This window comes from Lutra lutra, chromosome 9 (genome assembly GCF_902655055.1).
Source record: "Lutra lutra chromosome 9, mLutLut1.2, whole genome shotgun sequence".
Lineage (NCBI taxonomy): Eukaryota > Metazoa > Chordata > Mammalia > Carnivora > Mustelidae > Lutra > Lutra lutra.
This window is the reverse complement of record NC_062286.1, coordinates 7,302,018-7,314,489: the sequence shown is the minus strand read 5'-3', so window position 1 is coordinate 7,314,489 and position 12,472 is coordinate 7,302,018. Positions and strand designations below refer to the sequence as shown.

The window sequence follows — 12,472 nt, the reverse complement described above, 5'->3', positions numbered from 1 at the left end:
GTGGCGTGAGGGTCAGGGTCAGGATCACGGGAGGCCGGGAATTGAGGGCTGTGGTTTGTCTGGGGTTGGAGGGTGAGGCCCCAGCCACCCAAGGGGGCCTGGGAGGTGGGGGTCGGGGTTAATGGTCTAGAACCTTCCTTCCATGGCCGCAGGGCTATAGGTGGGAGGCTCTATCTACCTGGGCAGAGGGCCAGAGAGACAAGGCCCCATGGCTTCGTGGCTCCCCAAGAAGCAGAGAGCAGAAGCAAAGTCCCCCGTGCCCACTCGAAGACTGGCTGCGGCCACACAGGCCATCAGGGTGGCGGAAAGGAGAGACGGTAACCAAGCCTCCTGGTTTCAGTTTCTCAGCCACGGCTCTACAACACCTCGCTTCCATCCTGGGGGCTGCCTGGAGCCCCTCGCTGGCCAGTCTGCACCCCTGCTGCTAGCCGGTCGTCATCTGGGTCACCTGGCATTTCCAGAGACCATATTTCCAAAGGCTCTCTAGATGGTTATGGCCCCGCTTCACCCCTGCTTTTCTCTTCATACTTTCTACTTAAAAAAATGGGGCCCGGGACACCTGGATGGCTCAGTCAGTTGGGCATCTGCCTTCAGCTCAGGTCATGATGTCGGGGTCCTGGGATCGACTCCCGAATCAGGCTCCTTGCTCAGCGGGGAGCCTACTTCTCCCTCTGCCTGCCTCTCTCTCTCTCTGACAGATAAATGGATAACATCTTTAAAAAAAAAAAAAAAAAAAAGGAGGGGGGCTCAACCCAGTGATCCCAACACCCAGACATCACATCTGTCCCCCATTTATAAAGTGGGACCAGAAGCATTGCGATCAGGGACACATGTAGCCAGAAACTGGAGCCAAACCCTCTTCTTTCATACGGCAAGTCCCCGGGGCCCCAGAGAACGGCTGTGCTCATCAGAGCTGCACACAGCAAAGCCGAGTTTGAAACGTGAAAGGAAGTGGGCTCAGGGGAAGAGGACGGGCAGGGGCTATGGCCCCAAGTCACAGCCATGTTTCCCCCTCAGGGGCAGAAGCTCTGGGGGGTGCAGACCTGGGAAGGCGTAGCCATGCCCCCCTCCACCACCTTCCGCTGTCTCGCTCCCAGCAAACACAACAACACGCTTTCTCTGCCTAAAGGCGAGGGCACCGTTTCCTACAGGAAAACAGCTCTGTCGTTATCACCGGTGGGGATGGGGCTGCGTGGAGGAGAAAAACACGGTTTCTTGATCTCTCCACTGCAGGCGGGCAAATGACAGGAGGAAATATCACTGTTCTGCAGACACCTCACGGGGAGGGAAGGTCACGATGTTTCAAAGAACCTGCTGGTTCGGAGGCGGGTCCCCATCTAGAGTGATCCAATAAAGAGGCAAGAGGCACCTGCGCTCTCCCTAGCCCACTCCTTGGAGGAAACGCATCGTGAGCGACGGTGTGAAACCGATCAGGGCAGAACCTCGCAGCGCAGAGCCTCCTTCCCGCATCCACCCAAGGGCGTCCGCTGCACCTGTGGCAGCTTCCTGGCCACGGCAGCCCCGCAGAAGGTGCGAGACTCGGCCTCCTGGCACAGCTCACGCCCCCAAGGAAGAAGTAAGACAAGCTAGCGCTGCCACGTAATAAGGAAAATGCACGTCCAAGGAGGAGCCTGGGCGAGACCAGAGTCATGAATTCCATCCTCTGGCCCTCACCTGCTGAGGCTCTCCCTCATCTCCTCCCCCACCCCTACCCCCACTCCCCGGCTGCCTGGACTCCTGTGCTCCCAGCACACTGCCTCTGGCCCTCTCCCTGGTCCTCCGGACGCAGGTCCCTGAACAGACAGCCTGGGAACACCAGAGCAGGTGCTCACCCACGAGTCGAGAGATCACTATTTTAAACAGCTTTGCAAAGGATGTTATGTGAGGGTTTGTGGGATGGGAGCAGGGCCGGTGCAAGCCCCTGAACGTGGTGAGACTGGAGGAGTGTGTGGGGAGAGGCCCACACAGGGGCAGGGCAGGGCAGGAGCTGGACCTAGGGGAGGTGGGCGGCTGAGACCTGGGGGAAAGCTGGGGCCACGGGGCCCAGGACCCCATGGGAGAGCCCTGAGAACAAAGGTGAGGGTTTTATCATATACCCACCGCTCACTTTGTACCACCAACCCTGGGGTGCCCTTTCCTGATGGCCATGCCCCAGGGTGGTGTGGATAGAGGGCATAGACCGACTATGGCACCAGACAGAGCTGGGTCCCGGTCCTACCTTTACAGCTCGGCCCAGCCACTTAGCCTTTCCGGCTGCCTGCAGGATGAAGGGGACTGTGTGCGTGATGCCACATCCGGGCACCTGGCACAGAGCAGTGCTGCTGCTGCCCCCCGCTGTCCTGGCGTGCCCCTCCCTGCCTCAAACTTCTCGGCTGTCCTTTGAGGCCTAATTCAAGGCCCCCCACCAGGTCCTCCCAAGCTAGAAGGGGTATCCCATGATGAACTTAGGCGCTGTGTGTCTTTAGGAAAGTTACCTAACCTTGCTGGGCGTCAGTTTATGTATAATGAAACAGAGACAGTAAGACCTGCCTCGGAAGGTCACTGCTGGCATCAGAAGAGCAAATGAAGGAAGGAATAAACAAATAAGGAGAGGAAAGGGCCTGGCGGGGAGCCAGCATGCGACAGGCGTCAGCGACATCCAGACTGAGCCCCTTGAGGGCTGGGGGGCGGGGATGGGGGGATCTCCACGCACGCTTGTTGTCACTGCCCCTGCCAGGGAGTGGAAAGCTGATTTCCCAATTCCCAAGCCCGAGGAAGCCCGGAACGTTGGAGCTGGTGCCTCCATCTGGCCAGGGGAGGCCCACGCAGGAGGGAGGGCAGTGGAGGTTGGCCCGGCTCCTCAGAGAGAGGGAGAGCCCAGCCCTGCACCTGGGAGACGCTGTGCCTTCCCAGATGTGAGGCAGGGGCCCTGAGGATCCCAAGCCAGGGGGCCGGACCCCGAAGGGTGCTTCCCAAGGGGAGACAAAGGCCAGGTGGGGGTGGACTCAGGGCAGGGGCCAACCTCCCTCTCCCTCCTCCTGTTCGCCCCTCACCTTCTTTCTTGCTGTCTGTCTCTGCATCTCCCGCACCCCACCCCCCGCATCCCTTCCCCCTCCTCTCTCCCCCTGTCCGTGGAGAGCAGGGCAGGCCCTCCGCCGTGACCGTGCAGTTGGGCGTCACGCAGAATGTCTTCAGGCTGCTTCTCTCGCCAGTTATAAACAAGCATGTTTTGCCGAAGGCCAACGAATCGCCATCATCCCACTCAGTGCGGTTGCTGAGGTAAATTACTGGTTTGTGACTAATGTTCCTGGGGAAGAGAACGCACTCTCCGAGACAGCCCAGCACCTCAGCCTGGGGCTCCTCTCTCCAAATAAGAGAAAATAGGTACCGAAATCCAGGACCCTCAGAGCAATGCCCTGTGCCCCCCCTCCCCGCCACACACATGGAGCCAAAGGAAACTTGCATAAAGTCATTACTTACCTACTTAGAAAAAATGCGTACATCTAACATGGAGTTTAATGCTCCCAGGCCTTTGCAAAACTAGCTTCTCCATCTCCCTGGGCGGGAAGCAGATAACAAAGGAGGTCAAGCCTTTATCGATTTTCCCAGCCAGTCTTCCGGTGTTTCTCCACAAAGTTACACAGTTGCAGACAGTCTCCAGGAAGAGCTGTCATGACAAAACACCCAGTGTTGCTCTCCACTTCATTTTCAGTGACCAGTTAACGCTGTGTCTCTCCCGCAAACTCCTATGCACCCTTCAATGCCCAATCCAAATGCCCTCCCTCTTGGCTGCCACCACCAGCCTCAAGAAGGTATCCCACCACTGCTCCCCCCCGGCTTTCAGAAGGCCAGTGCAGAGGCCCATCTGCCTTCTGACCTCCCACAGCCGGTGAGCTACAGGGGCACAACGACACCGTCTTCCCCACCATGTGCTCCAGAGCACCTAACCAGACATGCCTGGTTCGTGGAGGAGGTTCAGAGGGCTTGACAGGTGAAGGAGCTGGGAGGAGATAACAGCAGTTTGCAAAACTAAGGTCACATCACAAGTTTTCACACTAGGCCCATGCACAGGGCTGCACCTTTAGGATCAGAAGCCCTTGGGAAGTCTAGGTCACTTGTACGATAAGCCCCCATCCCTGCTCCCCACCCCGGAGCTATGCAAGAACCCAGAGAGAGGCAGAAAGAAGGTCTGAGTAGTCAGAAGCCTGTCCCCGCCTTGACAGTGCGGGGCCTCAGAGTGTGAGGCTGGTGTCACCTGACGAGCCAGGAGCCTCAGTTTACTCCTCCGTGCAAGGACGACACTGATGCCTCCAGGCCCCCTTGGCAAGGGAACCTGTAAGGTGCCAGGAGGAGGTAAAAGCATTAACTGTTATCTGACCTAGCATTAACTTGGCAAAGTTGGCCTGGGTTTGCACCCCAAATTTCTGAGATCTGTTCACGGGAGCTGTGGAGGGGAGGGACCACTTACAGTGCAGGGGAGAATGAAGGCACTGAGGCTCCCAAGAGGTCTGTAACCGCCTGGCAGTAGAAGGCACTCAGAAAACACCCGTGGGATGAAGGAGGGAAGGGACGATGATGAGAATGAGCGCACAGCTGACGGACTGTGCGTAGGGAGGGGGAAACAGAACCCCGCTGGGCCTGCAGGGCTGCAAACAAAGACCTGTAAGCCGCAACTTGGGGAGAGTGAGTTGGGGAGAGTGAGCTGAGAGACAATAAGGAAAAGAACCACACGATGTTGGAACACACTGCAGCTGGAGGGTGAGCACCCCGTCGCTGGAAGAATGCAAGCCCAGAGCAGATGAAAGATCACTTCATAGAACTATAATACAGCTAAAAAACCCAAGCATTGCGTGGGTGCTTAGAATAAAAACTCTCTCAGCCCCTTTCCACCTGACTTCCGGCATTCTACATGCTAGGCCAAGGGTCAGCAAACCTCTGTAAAGGGCCAGAGTAAATATTTTGGGCTTTACAGGTTATGGGTCTCTGCCCCAACTCTTCAACTTTGCCTACTGAGCAATAGTTGCCGAAGATAATGACCTAAATGACAAATGAACATGGCTGTGCCAATAAAACTTTATTTGCAAACACAAGCAAGGGGCCAGATTAGGCCCTGGGCCCCTAGTTCTAGACGGATGATCTCGGCAAGTGAAGCTGCGGGCAACTGGTAGTGATGGCTCCCCCCTGAGTGTCTAGCAGATAATACACACTGCTTTGCCCTCAGGCCCAATTTAAATCATCCTAGGCACCCCCCAATCTCTTTGACCTTTGACCATGTATTTTACTATTCTTGCTGCATTTGCCTATGGTTGAAATTTTCGGTCATAAAAAAGATTTAAAGAGAAGAAAGAAAAGAAAAAGAAGGCTTCCCAGAATCCAGACCCACGTAGAAAGCTGACCGTCTCAGTCCTGCCATCTCTAAACCACCACAAGCCACAGGGCCCTGAACCAGTGGCCCCCCACCAGGGCCCCCCACTGCCAGCACTGGGACCAGACGCAGTGGAGAGAGGAAGGATGACCATGTCAGAGGTTTCTCTACAAGTTGAGGTGCCTTTTCAGAGGACGCTCTTTTCTTCTGCGATCACACTTTCCCTTAACGATTGTTGCTATGAAAATGTCCCTTCTATCACAAAGAATAATTTAGGTGACAATGTTTTATGCCCTTATGTGACAAAAGTTAAAGGTAGTAACCCTATATGGGCCCTGATTAATTAATTAATTAATTAATTTGTTTGTTTGTTTTTGCCAGTTCGGATCCTAAAGTCTGGGAGCTCCTGCCCCCTCCTTGGGTCCTAAATTTGACTTTCCCTCAGGCTTCTCCACCCCCCCCAGCCTCACCCCTCCAAGACCCAATCTCCCACGTGAAGCACCTGTGTGATGCCCCCAGGTCCTCTGCTACCCCCAGGACGGCTGCAGCCCCAGGGTGCCCACGGCAGAGGCAAAGGAGTGCAGGGGACATGCCTTGTCATGGGATGCCACCCTGACCTCATGGTCCCATGCTCAAGGCACATGCACAGGCCTCTGTTGGTTCTCAAACAAACCTTCGAGGCTAGCAAGACAGAAAACTGAGGTACAGAAAGGCCAAATGACCCGTCCATTTTCCTCCAGCAAACCAACCGCAGGCAGAGAAGTGTGTCTCCACTGACGGCCTACCAGCCCCAGGCAGTGCGGAGTCTCTCTGCCTTCATCTTAACCTGGCCGACCACACATCTCTGATAGCCTCTGACAGCAGGACTGATAAAGTATCATCTTCGCTTAGTCTGTGTTTTCAGTGACCGGTTCAAATAAAAAATTAAGTGTCTAACCTGCTCACAATTTTTTTTTTTAATGTCAAGAATGGTAACACCTTTAAAGAACTTACTGGCTGGTCAGAAAGACTAGAAGATTCTTTTTCATTCTGCTCCAGAGAGTGCAGAGAGCTGGAACCTTCCACATCTGGAACATTCCAGAAGGCCTGGCAGAGCAGGGAGACTCCTACAGTGCTCCTGCTGGTAGTGCCAGGCCTTAAGCTCCTTCCACACCTCTCTGTGGAGGCCTGAGCTCTCAGGATCCCCCAATATTGAAACCAGTTCCCCAGAAGACAGAGAGGAAGGGACATGCCTGGGTCTCGCCCCAGCATGAGTGACCTGTGCCAATGGAACCAGTTGCCGATGGGGGATGAAGTCAATTGTTTCCAGGATAATTAATTTAGAATCAGACACAAACCTACTGGAAAATCAGTCCATTAACAAAGAGACTCAAGACCAGAATGGGGAAGTTTCAGCAATATGTGAGAAGGAATCAAGGTATATTCTATATTCTAAGGGGCGTAGGGATTAGGGAAGGAACAAAGTCCCAAAGACGGCAAGGGGACCTCCATGCAGAACCTCCCTCTACTAGAAATCTGAGATGGGGAAAAGGGAAGGGGTCGGAGAGGAGAGGTCGAGGGTGTAGTGTGGATAGACAGCAGGGCTGCTGGTGTTTTGTTTTTAAAATAGTAGCTTTCTTGGGACACCTGGGTGGCTCAGTGGGTTAAAGCCTCTGCCTTTGGCTCAGGTCATGATCCCAGGCTCCTGGGAGCGAGCCCTGCGTTGGGCTCTCTGTTCGGCGGGGAATCTGCTTCACCCCCTCTCTCCCTGCCTGCCTCTCTGCCTACTTGTGATCTCTGTCAAATAGATAAATAAAACCTTTGAAAAAAAAATAATAGCTTTCTTGAGATACGATTCACAAAGCACACAACTCACAGATCTCAGGTATGCAACTCAGCAATCGCACAGAGTTGTGCAACCATCACCACAATCAACTTCAGGACATTTTCGTCTCCCTCAAAAGACACCCACACCTATTAAGAGTCACTCTCATTTCCCTCCAAGCCCCCAGTCCCAGCTCTGGGCAACCCTAATCTACTTCCTGTCTCTACAGATTTGCCATTCTGGACATTGCACAAAGGTGAAATCACATAATCCTTGGTCTTTCATGACTTACTCCATTCACTCAGCATATTGTTTTCCAGCTTCTTCTGTTGTATAGCACGTGAATGGGACTTCCTTTTCATTGCCAAATAATATTCCATTCTGCGGATCTAACACATTTTGTTTACTCATTCATCAGCAGATGGACACCTGGCTTGTCTCCACACGTACAAGCATGTTTCACGGGGATGTGAGTTTTCCTCTCCTTGGTGTGTACACCTGGGAGGGGAACTGCTGTGTCATGTGGGAACTCTCTGTCTAAACTTGTGAGGAACTGCCAGGTTATTTTCCAAAACAGCCGCACCAGTTACATCCCTACCAGCAGTGTTGAAGTGTTCCAAGTTCTCCGAGTCCTCGCCAACACTTGCATTTATCGGGCTTGTCGACTCTAGAAATCTCAGTGGGCGTGAAGTGGTATCTTGTGGTTTTGATTTGCATCTCCCTGATGACTAATGATGCTGAGCATCTTTCCAGGGGCTTGTACCATGGAAAATGCCTGTTCAAGATCTTTGCCCTACTTTCAATGGACTATTTTTTTTTTCAATATTAAGTTCTGAGTTCTTTATTCTAGGTCCAAGTATAGAATACATGTGACTTGCAAATGCTGTGTTCCATTTTGTGGGCTGTCTTTTCACTTTCTTGATAGTGTCCTAAGTAGCACAGAAGTTTTTAATTTTGATGAAGTCCTATTTGCCTATTTCGTCCTTTGGTCATTTATCCTTTTGTTATTATATTCAAGAAACAACTGCCTAATTCAAGGTCCAGAAGATTTACACCTATTTTTCTCCTAAGAGTTTTATGGTTTTCGCTCTTACATTTAGGTCTTTGATCCATTAATATTTATAAACGGTGTGAGGTAGGGGTCCAACCTCATTCTTTTACCAGTTGATTTGTACCAGTACCATTTGTTGAAAAGCCTATTCTCTATAGAATTATTTACTACCTTTGAAAATCAATTGACTGTAAATATCAGAGTTTATTTCTGGAGTTTGAACTCTATTCCACTAATCTATACGTCTCCCTTTGTGCCAGTACTACACTGTATAGATTACTATTGCTTTGTAATAAGCTTTGAAATCGGGAAGTATAAGCCCTCCTACTGGGTTTTTCTTTTTCAAGACTGTTTTGGCTATTCTGGGTTCCTTGAATTTCTGTATGAATTTTAGAATCAACTTGTCAATTTCTGCAAAGAATTCTGCTGGAATTTTCATAGGGAGCTGTGTGGAATCTATAATTTGGGAATGATGCGCTCTTCATAATATTAAGCCTTCTGATCCATGAACATGGGATGTCTTTCCATTTACTGAGGTTGTTAATTTCTTTCAAAGTACATTGTCAGTTTCAGAGTAAGTCTTGCACTTATTTTGTTAAATTTATGCCCAAATATTCTATTCTTTTTGATACTACTCCAAATGGATTTATTTTTTTCATTTAATTTTCAGGTTCTTCACTGCAGTGCACAGAAATGCCAATTCATTTTTTGTATCAGTCTTGTATCCAACAAGCTTACCAAAATTGTTTATAAGCTCTGACTGTTCTTAGTGGATTCCTTAGGCTCTTCTATATGCAAAATCATCTTGCCTACAAATAGTTTTAATACTTATTTCCCAACCTAGATGTCTTTCATTTATTTATGGGGTTTTATGTTTTTGGTTTGGTTGCCTGTGGGTTTTTTGTCTGTTTGTTTGTCTGCCTAACTGCTCTCTTTGACTAGAACTTCCAGTACAATAAGTGGCAATTGTGGCCATCCTTGTCTCAATTCCTGATCTTAGAGAGAAAGCTTTTAGTACTTCACCATTAAGTATGACATTAGCTGTTATGTGTTTAATTTAATTTATAAATTTCAGCCTGGAATTGATAATATTATAAGACTTCTCTTGAGTAGTTAAGAGATTCTTAAGGAATCGCGTAAAATGAGCACAGATGCCTCCCTGAACTTCCCTTGGACTATGGAATGTTCAGCATTCCCTGTGAGGAACAGGGCCTGCCGGGTGCTTGTGGGGGGCTGGTCTCCAAATTCACCAAGACTCAGCCGTGCTTGTCCTCAAACCTGCCTACACAGGTTGTACTTATGTAATTACATAACAATTAAATTTTATGTAAACCATTGGAATAGGAGTTAAAAAGGAATTGTTTTTATGAAACAAATGTTGGATATTTGGGGACGATCACTGCTAAATTAGGCATGGACAAAAATCACTATATGATATTGGGAGGGTGTTCCCTATTTCACTTGATAGAAATAGAAACTGAGAATCAAAGAAAGTAGATGGGGCATTAAAAGGTACTACAAAAAAGGTCCAGTAGACCCATAATACAAGAAAGGCACTGGTCTTAAATCAGGGGACAAGTGGAACAAATTCATGTTTCATGTTAAAATAAGACGTTCAGGTATGTCTGCATCATTTTTTGATCCCCTCTTTACTGATCTTTTTCAATCAAGCAACTCACTGCCAGGGTCGATGGCACTGGAAGAGGGCTTCTTCTGGGACATAAATATAATGGCGGTTATCTCGGCAGGTATGACAAGATATCACTTTTTTTCTATCTCCCTTTTACCATTTGGTTTTTTCAAAACATTCCAGTGAGTATGCATTGCTTTTACAGCAGAGAAAATGTGTAATAAAATACTTTTTTTTTAAAGACCCAGATTCTATTACTTCCTGCTAACAATGGGAAGGAATCCAGAAATGCCACCCTGTCCTAGCCAGCATTGTTTCTGGAGCTGACAAAGCACCCCAACATTAACGAAGGTCAACAAGAAATACAGAAAAGGAACAATACAGAACACCAAACTAATCAGGATTCCCTGGCTCAAGTGCATTGCCATTTTCTTTGCAAGCTAATTAACACTGAAATCGACTCCCTTGATTTGGCTGGAGCTGAGAGAGGCCCCTCTGCAGAGTTCTTTGGTTCACCTGCTGAAAGGCAGGCTTGCTTTCAGAAGAAGATTCAAGTAACCCCACACCAGGCAAATCTCAGTTTCCTGGGAGAAGACCAGAATTCAGAGCGTTTTTGCAGAAACACAGTATTTCTACTTCACTCCACACCGGATGAAGCCCTCCCCATACCTCATTGACGCAAATCATCAGCCATCTGGGGTCTATGGTTCTCAGCTCGGCTGCCCATTACTCCAATGCGGGGGACACTCTGCAGGGCTCATTCACTCCAACTGGCTCAGGACTTAGGCTCCCTCAAAAGGTGTAAGGAGGTTTGTTTTGTGCTAACAGTCTCAAGAAGACAGATCGGCCTCCCGACTCAAAACAAGAAGTCACAAGGGGCGGTGCACGGTGGGGGAAGGGGGCAGGCAGACAGAGTTAGTGCTGGGGACGGAGGGAGCACCCTCAAATGCTGGTCCTGAACGAGACACACGGGCATTTGTATGTCTGTCTCCTTCTACCTCCTGGCCATCCCGGGACGCGCGTTCCTACAGGACAGCAGGGGAGGCCAGCCTTGCCCCCCCCCACCACGTCCCCTGGCAACACCAGCACCCTCACTTCCTCTGAGAGAAAGGCACAAACAGAAATGTGCCAGGGCCTTGCCCTGACCTGGAGAGCTCTGAGTGCACCACGTGTGCACATGTCAGACACACTCAGACTCACACTTCCATTGTGTCCACAATTACTCCTCGTGCTTTAGGCAGACAGATCATCTCTGTGAGTGCATGTGTGTGTGTGCAAGCCATGACAGAAACCTTCCCAAACGTGGCCAAATTCTCAATGGTCACCCCTTTGGAGGCAGGGGGTATTGTACAATATGAATTCATTTCCTACTTTAATTTTTTAAATATTGTACTGTGAATATGCATATATCACATTTCTGTTCAGAAAAAGTTCAAGTGCACAATCTTTTTTAAGATTTTATTTATTGATTTGAGAGAGTGATAGAGCACAGAGGGAGAGGCAGACTGCGCACTGAGCAGAGAGCCCCATGCAGGGCTCGATCCCAGGACCCCAGAATCATGACCAGAGCCAAAGGCAGAAGCTTAACCGACTGAGCCACCCAGGTGCCCCTTGGTGCACATTTTTTAAAAAGTCTTTCTAAGACAAGTAGCACGGACAGCCTCCTCGCAGGACACACTATTAACCTCGCCCCGATTCCCTTCGCAGCACTGAGCACGAGGGCCTCCATGTTACACGGAAACGGAGTGAGGACGAGGGAGCCCACAGAGCGGCCCAAGGTCGCCCGGCCAGCCCAAGGTCAAAGCTGGCAAAGGGGTTGTCCTCACACCTGCGAAAAGGCTTCTCTGGTGCTTCCCGAAGGCAGCAGGGAGCACAAACAGGAGGAGAGGGAAGAAGGGGACCCTCTTACGCGCGGTGAGCCAGACGCCTGCCCGTCTTACTCATTTGATTATAAAATATTTCTGAGCCACCAGATGGTCTAACAGCGGCTGTGGATGCCCAGATACTTTTCTTCATTTCTCCGCACAGGGCTCCATTTCAGGGACCTGAAGAGTGATATCCAAGAAGCTGTTCTGGAGTTCCATGAAGACAATAACAGGAGAATTGAAGAAACGCCCTGCAGTGCCCCCGCTTCCCAGACATGAGCCTGTTCACGCTTCCCAGATCAGCGGGCCTTGGGCTAATCCTGAGACGCCGGGGGCACTCGGGCAGAGCCTGCCGGGGCCCCTTCCCGCGCCGGCCCGGGAGATCGGAGATCGGAGCTCTCTTACATAATTAATCCCGGCTCAGAGGCGCAGCACTCCCCCGGCTGGCGCAGGACGGCCGTGGGGGGAGCGGACATCATCAAAGACCACATCTCCCTTGTCCTCCAAGATCAAAGCCGCGGGGTTGATGAGTTCACCATAGCACTCCCTCTTCTGCTTGGCTTGTCCTGCCTTTTTTGTTTCTTGTTTTAATTTTTAATAAGAGACCCTTCATCCTTGCTCCTTCGACAGCTCAATAACCCAGTTAAAAACACAACAGGTCAGGGCTTTCCACGGAGGCGCAAGCCGGGCTCAGGCTGGGCTGCGTGTGACTTCAAAGAACGGGTGCCCTGATGTTCTCAATAACCCAGAGAGCCGCGCGGGTCTTCCTGAGCCGGAG

The 12,472-nt window shown here is 50.5% G+C and overlaps 1 protein-coding gene across 2 annotated transcripts in view; it reads right to left on the bottom strand.

The window, feature by feature from the left end:
- Positions 1-12,472, bottom strand: part of HPCAL1 (hippocalcin like 1) — a 109,377-nt gene that overhangs the window by 62,265 nt on the left and 34,640 nt on the right. Inside the window, exon 1 of one of the 2 annotated variants that reach the window (XM_047745270.1) lies at positions 4,448-4,525. The exons of the other annotated variant lie outside the window; for it this stretch is intronic. The gene's annotated coding sequence lies outside the window, so the exon portion shown is untranslated. Of the gene's footprint in view, positions 1-4,447; positions 4,526-12,472 lie in introns of those variants that run through there. 2 annotated transcript variants of the gene reach the window in all.